Below are 13,941 nucleotides of genomic sequence, written 5' to 3'. Positions count from 1 at the left end.
GATATAATACAGCCACTTCTTTCTTTGCCCAATATTACATGTATATATGTATACATACATATATATCTTCCATATATAAAATCAATTTATCTGTCTATCTATCTATTCTTTTTCCTTTCAACATGCTTGTATTATTACATTCAAAATGAGTTCCTTACAATAGTTGGGATGAGGTTCTAAGATTTTATTCTGGAAATACCTATTTTGTTGAATATTCAGCTGATAGATTTTCAGATTTGGTGTAATTACTGATATATTAGAACTTGGTCTTGTTGTTGTTGTTGTTGAGTTTTCCTGCATTCTCTGACATTCCAGTGCATTATTTGGATATTATTCACAATTTCATTTTGTTGTATCTATAGTGTTTTTGAATGAAACAAACATATGAAAGAGTTGCTCTAGCATTACATCCATTTACAAAATTTAACAATCTACTGGTATCCTTTTATTAGTTCAAGTGAAATATAAGCATTTGAGCTTCCTTTTATGGTTTTTATCCTTTTTTTAAAGTACAGAGACTTGAACTCATGTCTGAAGATGTGATTTGCAGAAGGCACTTACTTTTTTGCTTGTTATTTTTGAGGTAGGGTCTCACTTTTCTAGGTGCACAAATGGGTTACAATCCACTTACAGGAGGTTTCCTGATAGCTAGAGTAACAGATATACATTACTGCAGTCAGCTCTTCCTGCAAACTTTTCTGCTTGCTGTCCTTTCTTTCTTTTTCCTTTCTTTCTTAGACTTCAAGATTGGTTTCCTTACCTTCCTTCCTTCCTTCCTTCCTTCCTTCTTTTCTTTCTTCCTTCCTTTCTTTCTTTCTTTCTCTTTCTTTCTTTCTTTCTTTCTTTCTTTCTTTCTTTCTTTCTTTCTTTCTTTCTTTCTTTCTTTCTTTCTTTCTTTCTTTCTTTCTTTCTTTCTTTCTTTCTTTCTTTCTTTCTTTCTTTCTTTCTTTCTTTCTTTCTGCCATCCTGGGGCTTGAACTCAGGGCCTGTGCACTGTCTCTGAGCTTCTTTTGCTCAAGGCTAGTACTCAACCACTTGAGCCACAGCCCCACTTCCAGCTATTTCTGTTTAAATGGTGCTGAGGAATTGAACCCAGGGTTTCATGCATGCTAGGCAAGCACTGTACACACTTAGCCATATTCCCAGTTCATTACCATTCTCTTTCTACATGGAAAATTTATATTAGTTTTTCTTTGGAGGGGGGGCATTAAACCTAGAGTCTCATGTTCTATAACTGAACCACAACCTTAATCTTCATTATCTTTCTTTTTTTTTTTTGGGGGGGGGGGGTCCGGTCATGGGGCCTGAACTCTGGGCCTGGGTGCTGTCCCTCAGCTCTTCAGCTCAAGACTAGCACTCTACCACTTAAGCCACAGCGCCACTTCCAGCTTTTTTCTTTTTGCTTATGTGGTGCTGAGGAATCGAACCCAAAGCCTCATGCATGCAAGGCAAGCGCTCTACCACTGAGCCACCTTCCCAGCCCCCTCCATTATCTTTCTTCTGAGGTAGATTTACTGGTAACTTACTTTCCCTTTACTTCTTTCATTACAGATCACTCCATCTAAGTCTGGGATGTAGAAAACAAAAGGCAGTCAGAGGGCATTCATTGTTTGCTTCTTGGATACTGAGTTTTTCAGTCATCTGTTTTTTTTTCTCTATCATTTTACAGACATCTTATATTTGCGTTATGATGCCTTAATTGTAGTTAATCTAGAAAAATATTTAAAAGTCTATCTTTCCAGAAGTCCATTCTTTTATGTTTTGTGAATGTTATTTTTACTATTACTTTACACTTTTGTATTACAATTTCTATGATATTTCCTGGTGTTCTAAATTTACTTGTTTCTTTATTATTTTTCATCTTCATTTGTTTTCTTCTATTAGGTGAAGTTGAAGTATGAACAAGTCAATATGTCCAAATCTGCACTGAGCCTAGGGGGCTTAGGTTGAGGATGTTTTTCTCCTGGAGAATTTCTTTCTGTTTTTCCTAGATGCAGTATATGTTATCTGAGATCCTTTTAGCATCTTCATACTTCAATTGGGTGTTTCATTCTAAGTCTCAGCTTGTTCTCATAGCCCTACAGAGAATCAGTCTCCTGCCACAGTACTGACAAGGGCAAGTTTCCTTAAGGATCCTGCCTCTCCTTTCTTTCTTGTGCATGTAATATGTGTGCAGGCACATACATGGTACTTAGGTTTTCACTGCTGGTTTCTTTTGGGAAGTTGAGTTCTTGAAACATATTTTTTGTATTATCTGAACCTAAAAGTCAATAATACTAAATTCTAGTTCTTTTTTAATAAAAGAAAGACTGCACTGCAGGAGACAAGAAGCTATTTCGTTTCCCTTCTTAAACAATCAAAACTGTCACTCAAATGCTCAGATTTCAGTTAGAGATGTCCCTTCATGTTAGAGTTGCCTTTCCCAAACTATTTTTGGTGGAAATTTATTATAATATGACATAGAAGGTAATATGTTTCTCTCAAAAACATTAACGCTAAAATATGAAGGAATCATATATATATATATATATATATATATATATATGCTAGCATTAGCTTTTAGAAATACATAGTGGTAGATTATGTTGAAGGCCATAACATGAAGGTCAAAAGACTGTGTGGTAAAGCTTCTCAAACGGTTATTATCCCTGTGTTTCCTCAAGTTATTGGCATATAGCAACTCACATTTAATAACTCATTAATTTAATTCACTTGTAGGATGATCTAGTCAAATCTCACAAGGTGTTAGAGTTCTATGGGACAGTTTGGCTAAGGCCATTTTAGAGTCTATACTAAAAGGCAGAACATTCAGTGTTTTTACAGGATGGATATTGGTTCTAGTCCTGCTTTGTCAAGTGATAGGGCATTTGACTATGCATACATTTAAGTACCCATTCTTCCTTTATACAAAGGTTAAAGGAAATAATTTCTAGAATATTCAATCAGTACATCATTCTTTAAACTAATGATGAGTAATACCATCTCTTATGTTGTAAGGACATGTGCCTTGGAGCAGTATTGGAAGTGTGTCCTGTTGCTTCTTCAAGATTACAATGTTTCTCACCTCCCTGCTCAGGTTCCCTTCTGCAGAGGACTCCTGCTATAGTTTGAAAGAGTCAGCTCCCTGCCCTCCATGGATGATGCCATTGGAAGGTAGTGAAATCTTGAGGAAATGTGGCCTCTTGAGAGGGTCCTCGGAGGTGGTGGAACCATTAGCAAGTGTGGCCTCATGGTATAGGTCCTTAGGTACATGCCCTGAGGAGGGATTGTGAGACTTTCCCCAGCTCTCTAAGTCTCTCTCCTACCTCCTGGCTTATGATTCAATGCAACTATGGCATGCAGCTCTACCAGAGGCCCAAAGCAATGGAAAACAAAGAATTGGAATCTCTGGAATCATGAGCAAAAATAAACCCCTTTTTAAAAAAATTATAGTAACCCAAAGGTAACTAATACAACTGGCCTTTTCTGGAATTTGTAGAGCCATCACCATGTTGTTCCAAGGTTGGATGTTTTTCTCTGGAGCTAGTTTTGGTTTTCCAATCATGGCCACAGCAAGAGCCACCCAGGGCAGAGTGGAGATGAGACTAGGAGAATGATCTTGGGTTAGCATTTTAATCTGAGGCTTGCTTTCCTCTCTCTAAAACAGAGGGGAAGCTAATTGTTTGTCTACATTCCAAGGCCCTTGCATGAATCCAGGGCAAGAACAAATACAAAAATATTGCATATATCAAGAAAGCCTAACAAATGAAAAGTACAGAGAAAAGCCAATAAGGAGTTTTGTATTTTAGGTTACCTGTGGTTTCTAGAACAGTAAAGCAAAACTAGAAACACAGTTTCTGAAATCTTACTTAGAAAAATCTGCACTATTTTATGAAATATATTCAAAAGACAATGAACTTAAAATATATAAAATATACAACCTCAGAATCTACATCTGTTTTCCTTCTCCTGTTGTCATTTTTATGTAAGAAGGAAAAAGACAGATTTTTAAAAAATCAGTCGTAAGTCTTTCTGAGTAAATAAAGATAAAAGAAAACACAAGATCAATTTAGGTTAAGGTATTCTCAGATGCCCAAGCTTATTTTCAGTAATAATTCCCATTGTATTTTTCAACTCAGAAGAATGGAAATTGATGATTATAAAAGTCAGTTCATATATTCTCCAAGTTAGTCTTCTATGTAAAATCATTCTGTGCTAATTCCCTTTTTGAATTCATATAATACTTTGCCAATGAATTAATGAATAATATCCTTGTAAATGTATTCCTTTGAGAATAATTTTGGTGTATATATGTTATTGAATCCTTGTTAATATCTATGATTGTACCATATTAATGAAAACTCCACACTTATGCCCTTGAATTGTGGAAGAGAAGTTATATAAGATTATTATCTCAATATTCAATGCTCTTTCCTCCAGTATTCTTCTTTGTGAAAATAATGAGCAGTGATAGGAATCCAGTCTATCCTGCTGTTAGGAAGTTGGCATGGTGGGAAAAGAAGCCTTTGAAATGTTTATAATTGTCTCTGCTTTCTGCTACTCTCCTACTTAAGAAATGAAACTAAAACAAAATAAAGAGAACATACCCTGAGAGGGCCAGGTCATAGCTTGAAACATTTCATATAGTGTAATATGAAATAATGCCTAAAAACTCTCTGATTAGTGGGGCTACACACAGATAGTGCACAGTGTGACAGCATCCTGATGCACAGGATGGGTGGGCATTCCCTACGTGCATCTAATGGTCCATTTCCATTCTAGGCTCTCAGGTATTCAGGCTGAATAGCTCAGATTCTTTATTTGGAAGAGTCATGCTAGAAAATAGCTAAGAAATGTCATTACTCTAGAAATATAATTTTTCTCCCTCAAATATTTATCCCCTATCTTTGCCTATCAAATTTTCTTTGTCTGCCTAATTTTCTTTGTGTGTAGTTAGGTGCATGTGTGTCTTGACCTCAGGGCTTTGTGCCTTTGCTTAGCTTTTTACATCAAGGATGGCATTCTACCACTTGTACCACACTTCCATTTCTGAATTTTTTGTTGTTTAATTGTAGATAAGAGTCTCTCAGATTTGTCTGCCTGAGCTGACTTCAAACCTTGATCCTCAGATCTAAGCCTCTTGAGTAGGTAGGATTCCAGGTGTGAGCCAGTGGTGCCCAGCCTTCCCTCCCTAACTTTCATTTAACCTTTTTACCTGTTATTTGCACCAAAAAGCATTTCTAGGCAGGTAGCCTGGACCCCTGTCACTCTGGATGACACTGTCACAGATATTTTTTAATTTGCAGAAAGTATTGTTTATAGAATTCAGGTAAAGTAACAGTACAGTAATATGGTTTGGTTAAGCATATAAGGAATGATTTTGAAGTAATCCACAGAGCTAGAAATCTTGCCTCTGTTCTTCGCCCCTTCTTTGTATTCATCTTAGAAATCTGAATTGAAATCACCCTGTCAAGGTAGATCCTTCCTTAGTATTATTTTCTTTTTTTATGATTGTGAAAATACTGTACAGAGGGGTTACAATTACATGGGCAAGATAATGAGTACATTTCTTATCAAGCATTGTAGCCTCCTCCTTTGTTTCCCCTTCCCATCCCTTCCCATCCCCCCCCCCACCCTCTCACTGAATCTTCCTCCTCCCCTCCCCCCCTCACCAAAGTTGTACAGTTCGTTTTTCGACATAACAGATTATTTTTAATTCCCTGTTTACTATCCCATAACCCATAAACAGTACTATTTACAGACCTTTCAGGTGATAGGGACATTCATCGGTGCTACCAAGTACGCAAAATATAACTGGTAGGATGGAGAAACTGAAATTTGCATTCTATGAAATTCTAATAATATTTGTTTAAATTATTTAGGCTTCTAGTTTAAACTATCAAGCTCAGAGGCTTGATATTTAGGGCATTATTATAAATTATTTAAATTAATGATGCTGTTTTAAAATTCTAATGTCACTGGCCACATGGTGGCTTTTGAATACTACATTGAACACCAAAGTGGAGATGTTGGTTTTATTGTTGGCAGCACTGCATTTCCTCCACCTTCATATTTCCAGCACTGGAGCATGGAGCCAGTACTTCCTACACGCTGAAGAAATCTTGTCAATGAGTGAACAGCAGTGTTTCGTCTTCAATGTCCTGTCCTTCACATAATCACATTGTGTTTGATGGTCAAGTTTTACAGGCCTGATGTCTAGAATTTAAATTCTAGCTCCATTGTTGAAGATCTATGTGAGGAATGACCTAACCTTCCATGCTTTGCTTTCCTCAGCTATGAGATATCAGTGGTACCTTCTTATAGGGTTGCACTCAAAGCATTCATATATTTATTCAGTTGCACAATAAATAGGTTTATTAGTGCTGAATGTGGTGGTTGGCAGATGGTAAGTTCTACTATATACTAATATATATGTATAGATGGATATAGATATATATTGGTTTGTCTCGTTGAGAGGATGAGTGAAACAAAGAGAAATAAGAAAAGAAAAAATAAGAAATAAGGAGGAAAAAACACCACTTTTTGTGGAAACTATACAATTTTGGGCAAGACCATTCCAACAAAAATATTCAGGGTCATTATGCATGCATTTATTTTTGGTGCCGGTCCTAGAGCTTGAACTCAGGGCCTGGACATGGTCCTTGAGCTTCTTTAGTTCAGGCTAGTTCTCTAACACTTGATCCACAGCTCCAGTTTGGATTTTTGGTGATTAATTGGAGATAAGAGTCTCTTGAACTTTCCTATTCAGGCTAGCTTTGAACCATGATTCTCAGATCTCAACCTCTTGAGTAGCTAGAGTTATAGGATACAGCTACTGGTATCCAGATGCACACACACACACACATATGTATGTATGTATGTATGTATGTATGTATGTATTATTTTTCTTTCTGTGACTCTTAACCATCAACACCGCTCCTTCACTGTGCTCCATGGAGGTGGATTCAACTGGTATTGGGACAGAACACTCAACAAACAATCGCAGGGAAATGGAGGGATTTCAGAAACCAGATAAATTGACTGTGTAACAACCTTTCCATTGTTTATAATATAAATTAAATTTAATGCAATTGCAGAAAAAAATGTCTTACAAAGAATGTCAGTAAGGATGCTGACAGTCATGATAGTCTGTTCTTATTTGTGTGTGAGAGAGAGATGGGGGGGAGAGATGGGGGGAAGAAAGAGGGGGGGAGAAAAAGAGGGGGTGGAGAGAGAGAGTGTGTGTGTGTAGTGGGGATTGAACTCAAAAACTTGAGCTCTTGCTTGGCTTTTTAATCCAAGGCTGGTACTCTACCACTTGACCCACACCTCCACTTCCTTGCTTTAAGCCAATACCATTGGCAACTAGGCTGGGTCTCTGCTTCTCAGTAACAAAAATAAATCACTGGTTTGTCTTCTGATAGGGAACCTTTCAATATATAGTTCCTGAATAAAGTTTAAAATGGCTTAGCTGTAACATATTTATAAGATTATGTCTTTGTTGCCTTGTATGTCCCTCCTCCATGGTATAACCCCTGCTTTCACTATATATGATGTTGGTATATGTGGAGGGGAAGGAAAAAACCAAATTGTTAAAATGGGGATACAGGAGAACCAATTGCAACAATGAGATGTACAAGTTGTTACGTCAAAAAACCAACATTACAACTTTGGTGCGGGGGTCAGGGGCTGGGAAGATATGAAGGGATGGGAAGGGGAAACAAAGCAGGAGGCTACAATGCTTGATAAGAAATTTGCTCAGAGAGTTCCGGGAAGATGGCGGAGGAGAAGCTGGAATCTGAACAAACTCTCGCATAGAAAGCAGTTTTAGAGTTCCAGTGAACAGTCCTAAGCCAGAGAATCACACCAAGTATGCCATCACAGGACAGAGAGTTAGTCAAGAGAGGGGAAGCCAAGGCAAGGACACATCTGAGCGCTTGTCAGCAACCGCCGCCGCGGTCATACCTGAGACACAGAGAGTCCGGGACGAAGGAGCCAGATGCAGCAGACGAGCGGATTCTACTCAACACCAGCAAAAACTGACAAGGAGCAGACATCTTTATCCTGCAGTTTTGCAGACCAGAGACGACCCAGGATCCAAGACTCGGCGTGAGTAGAAGAACGAGGTCCTCACTCCTTCTCAGGGAGCAGAGGAGGGAAGGCCACCCCCCCACCCCCCAGCACCGGTGATCTCCATCTTGGAAACCGACAAAGCTCGGAGGAGCGGCTAGCTCCAGCTCAGGCCTTGGAATAAAACGAGTCATTTAGCAGGTCACAAGAACTTAACGGCGAAGTGACCTCACAGACTCAGTTCCATCCAGGGAAAAGTCACCCAGCGCAGGCGCCAGCCATTGGAGTGGCTCTCCTCACTGGGTAACCAGAGCCAGAGGCTGCCCCTCCCTCTAGCAGCCTCCACAATTAATTGAAAAACAGAAACCCTGAGAATGGCTCCAGGCTGGGCTCTGTGAGTTTTTTCACAAAATAGCCCTAGGGAAAAGCTACTGTTGAAAGGCCTCAACTCTACCCAGAACCTAGCCTCATCACTGCAACCCCTCTTTTGTGATTCTCAAAGCAGATCACCCTCCCAATAAACTAACCTGGGAGGGGGATCTCAAAATCTTGGGTAAAGCAGAGCATTTTTCTGCCTGTTCCAACAAACTGACTTAAGAAACCAATCAAGCCACAGGACCTCAAGCTGACCAGAGACTCTAACAAGAGGCTGGTTACAGACAAAAGGGAGATACAGGATTCTTCCCACCCCTCCCCCCCCCAAAAAAAATAAAAGAACTATTTTTTTTCTTCTTCTTCTTCTTCTTCTTCTTCTTTTTTTTGGTACCTTATATATATAAAATTTTTTTTCCTTTTCTAAAACTTTTATTAATCTTTAATTTTTGCCTCTTTTGAAAAAATAATTGTTTTCCAGCAACTTTTTTTTTTCTCCTTATAATTTTTATTTTAGGAATACGTGAATGTGTGTTTTCCTTTCTTTTCTTGTCTTCTTTCTCTTTTTCTTTCTTTTTTAACTATCTTTTTGTTTTTTGTCTAGCTCTACTGAACTTCTGATCTTTTCTTCTCCCTTTCCTATCCTTTCCACCTTTTCCTCTCTTTTGTTCTTCTTTATGTGACTTAACTCTTGTCCTGCACATCCTCAGATAAACCCGTAGTTAACTAGAAGACCCTATCCCCCATTGTGTACACAGTTAATCCACAAATTTATTACTCAATTCAAAATCTCTGAGACTTAAATTCCTTAATAGCAGTACTACCTCTTTATACCTATATAATATTTTAAGCATTTTTTTAAGTTTTTCACATCTCCTCTATGTCCCTCCCATTCTCTCAATATATTCACATCCCTCCCTAAATAGATGGTCTTTTAATCTCTATAATAACATTAATTTTTACGTTTCTATTTTTTTTCTGGTCTCTTTTCATTCCCCTTTCCCTTTCTTCTTTTTCTCTCTCTCTCTACTTGCATCCTACCCAACCTATTTCCTGCATTGAGATTAGGACATAGTTAACTCTCCCTGTGCCTCCCCACACCAATCTATTCCTATTTTTTACCCACATCTCTCCCTAACCTTAATAATTTCTGGTTTTCCAAATTCTTCTCTGCGGTTCAAAGTCCATTAACATATAGTTGTTTGATGTTGAATAGATGTATCTGTTGAACTAGATTGTATCTGTAGACTATTGACTGTACAAATGCAAAATTTGGTTGATGGTTGCCTTAAGATAGTGTTCTAGCACAAAACTGGTGCTATCTTCATCTCAAATGGGCAGAGTAAGCCGGAAAAACACAAGAAAAATGGCAAATTCGGGTATCTCAATTCCCAATCTTGATAATCAGGGGTCAGAACAGATAATGAATAATCCAGAGGAGAGTTCCCAAATAGCTCTACAAACACTGCTGGCAAACATGATAAATGAGAAGTTTGACAACTTACAAAGGACTCTGTATGAGCGTGATAGGGAGAGAGAGGAGGCATCCCAAAAGTTTATACAGGAATATCATAAGCATGAGGAAACTACTCAAAAACTGATACAGGATTTGCGTGAACAACTTGAGAATACTCAAAGAGAAAGGGAGGAATGGCGTGAACAGGCTGAGAACACTCAAAGAGAACTGCAGGAATCCCACGAACAGCAGGAAAGAGAACTGCAGGAATCCCACGAACGGGAGGAAGCTAATCAAAGAGTAATACAGGAATTGAGAGACCAGGTAGAGAACACACAAAGATCACTAAAGGCATTCATGGAATCCATTAACAAAGAGTGGAAGGAAGTCAGGGAGACGACAAAGAGAATGCTGAATGGAACCCAACAGAAGGAATGGGAGTCCAAAGAAACCATAACCAATCAACTAAGTGATTTGAGCACAAACACTGAACACCAAATTAAGGAAGTAAAGAAATTCATACAAGACCTAAAACAGAGCTTCAACAAAGAACTTGAAGCCATCAAAGCTGACCAATTAGAAGGAAAAGAGATAAAAAACAAAGTAGAGAGTCTTGACAGCAGGTTAGACCGTGCAGAAGATCGAATCTCAGGGATTGAAGACAGCCTAGATATTATAGAGAAAGAACATACAACCATCCAAGACAAGTCCAAGAAATATGATAGATCTATCCAACACCTGGAAGACACCATCAGAAGGCCTAATCTAAGGATAATGGGTGTAGAGGAGCACCTAGAAACAGAAGTTAATGGTCTAGGAAATTTGTTTAACACGATCCTAGCAGAGAACTTCCCAAACATGCAAAAAGATAGGCCTATTCAGATACAAGAAGCCTTTAGAACCCCAAATAGACCAGACCAGAATAGGACATCCCACCATCACATCACACTCAGAACAAGGAAAAGATCCTTAAAGCTGTCAAGGAGAAAAGGGTAATCACCTATAAAGGGAAACCAATTAGAATCACCTCAGATTTCTCAGCAGAGACAATCAAAGCAAGAAGAGGCTGGAATGATGTATGCCATGCCCTAAAAACAACTATCAACCAAGAATACTGTACCCAGCTAAACTCTCCTTCATAACTGAAGGCCAAATAAAAACCTTCCATAGCAAAGAAAAATTAAAACAATACATCTCCACCAAACCAGCCCTACAAAAGATTCTTAAAGATGTCCTACACATAGAAAACCAACAAGACCGCAATAAAGGCCAAGAAACTGCACCCAAACTGAGAATCCAAGAACCATAGGAAGAACCCAGTTTTTTTTTTTTATTTAATTTTATTTTATTTGTGAACATACTGTACATAGGGGTTACAATTACATGGGCTGGATAATGCATACATTTCTTACCAAGCATTGCAACCTCCTCCTTTGGTTTACCCTTCACATCCCTTCCCAGCCTCCCCCCTCCCCCCCAATCCCAATCCTTCTCCTTCCCCACCTTCCCGCGCCCCCCCCCCCAGCACCAACGTTGTAAAGCTCGTTTTGGACATGTCAACTTGTACTTCTCATTGTTGCAACAGGTCCACCTGTATCCTTAAACAACTCTTTTTTCCCCATCTCCTCCACAAGTTATACTGACATCAAATATAATGAAAGCACGGGTTTTATTGTGGGGGAGGGACATACAAAGCAACAAAGAAATAATCTTATAAATGCATTAGAAACACATGCATGAAAGAAAAAAACCTTAAAATACATATCTAAGGGTTCATTTTCCTAACATCACATCTGACCTTTTCCGCTTGACTCATACATATACTAGATATTGCAAATAAGGGAAACCATGGGACCTATGTTCCTTTGGGCGTGGCTTACTTCACTTAATATAATTTTTTCCAAGTTTTTCCATTTCCTAACAAATGGGGAAATGTCATTCTTTCTGATGGAGGCATAGAATTCCATTGTGTATATATACCACATTTTCTTGATCCATTCATCTACTGAGGGGCATCTGGGTTGGTTCCATATCTTAGCTATGGTAAATAATGCTGCATTAAACATTGTTGTGCTGGTAGCTTTAGTGTGGACTTGTTTGTAAACATTTGGGTAAATGCCCAAAAGTGGGATTGCTGGGTCACAGGGGAGTTCTATGTGAAGTCTTTTGAGGAACCTCCATACTGCTTTCCAAAGTGGTTGAACAAGTTTACATTCCCACCAACAATGAAGTAAGGAAGAACACAGTTTTCGCAGCACGCAAGAAGGTGGATAACATGGCAAGAACTCCCAAATACCTCTCAGTCCTATCTCTTAATGTTAACGGACTGAACTCTCCAATTAAGTGACATAGACTGTCTAGTTGGATTAAAAAACAAGACCCTTCTATCTGCTGCCTGCAGGAGTCACATCTTGCCCATAAAAACAAACACATTTTCAATGTTAAAGGCTGGAACAAAATCTACCAAGCAAACAGCCCCCATAAACAGGCGGGAGTTGCAATCCTAATATCAGATAAAATAGACTTCAAATTAAAATTTGTGAGAAGAGATAAAGAAGGTCGCTACATACTAAATAAAGGATCTCTCCTTCAGGAGGATATTACAATTCTAAATATCTATTTGCCAAACAATGGAGCACTCAAATTTATCAAAGAAACACTACTTTCCCTCAAATCCCATATAGATCCAAAGACATTAATTGTTGGGGATTTTAACACACCACTCTCCCCACTAGATAGATCAACTTGGCAAAAACTCAACAGAGAAACCGCAGATCTAAACAGCTGCATAGATCAACTAGACTTAACAGACATCTACCGAACATTTCACCCAACAGCATCAGAATACACGTTTTTCTCAGCAGCACATGGAACGTTTTCTAAAATAGACCACATTTTTGGCCACAAAGCAAACTTGTCTAAATTCAGAAACATTGAAGTTATACCTTGCATTCTCTCTGACCACAAGGGAATAAAATTAGAACTCAACACCAAAAGCCACCAAAGAAAGTCCCGTATCACATGGAGGCTGAACAACACACTGCTGAATCATGAGTGGGTCATGGAAGAGATTAGAAAGGAAATTCAAATGTTCATGCTATTCAACAAAAATGAACACACAAATTACCAGCTCCTCTGGGACATAGCAAAGGCAGTACTCAGAGGCAAGTTTATAGCTCTGAGCTCCTACATCAACAAATTGGAGAGATCTGAAACTAACAATTTAATGACACATCTAAACCTCCTTGAAAAAGAGCAGCAAGATAAACCCCAATCCAGTGGACAGAAAGAAATAATCAAAATTAAATCAGAATTAAATGAATTAGAATCCAAAAAAAAAAAAAACTATAGAAAGACTCAACAAAACAAAGAGTTGGTTCTTCGAAAAACTTTACAAAATTGACAGACCCTTAGCAAATCTTGATAAGAGAACACACCCAAATTAATAAACTCAGAGATGAGAATGGAAACATCACCATGGAAACAACCAAGATTCAGAACATTATAAGGGAATACTTCTCAAAACTTTAGGGTAATAAGTTTGAGAACTTGACAGAAATGGACCTCTTCCTAGCAAATATTGACATGCCAAAAGTAAACCAAGAGGAGTTAAACTATCTTAGCAGGCCCATATCAAGCATTGAAATACAAACAGCAATAAGAGACCTCCCAGCTAAGAAAAGTCCAGGACCAGAGGGTTTTACAGCGGAATTTTACAAGGCCTTCAAAGCAGAGCTCACACCAATTCTCCTCCAACTCTTCAATGAAATTGAAAGAGAAAGCTCACTACCGAACACATTCCACGAAGCCATCATAACCCTCATCCCAAAACCAGGCAGGGACTCATCAAAGAAAGAGAACTATAGACCCATTTCTTTGATGAACATTGATGCAAAACTTCTCAACAAAATTTTGGCCAACCGACTTCAACAATTCATCCAAAAAATCACACACCATGATCAAACAGGATTCATTTCAGGGATGCAAAGCTGGTTCAATATACGCAAATCAATTAATATTATTCATCACATCAACAGGAGCAAGAATAAGAACCACATGGTTAT

This window comes from Dipodomys spectabilis, unplaced genomic scaffold, assembly GCF_019054845.1.
Source record: "Dipodomys spectabilis isolate Male_0828 unplaced genomic scaffold, ASM1905484v1 ptg000102l, whole genome shotgun sequence".
NCBI lineage: Eukaryota > Metazoa > Chordata > Mammalia > Rodentia > Heteromyidae > Dipodomys > Dipodomys spectabilis.
The sequence above is the reverse complement of the archived record's forward strand: the minus strand, read 5'-3'. Positions refer to the sequence as shown.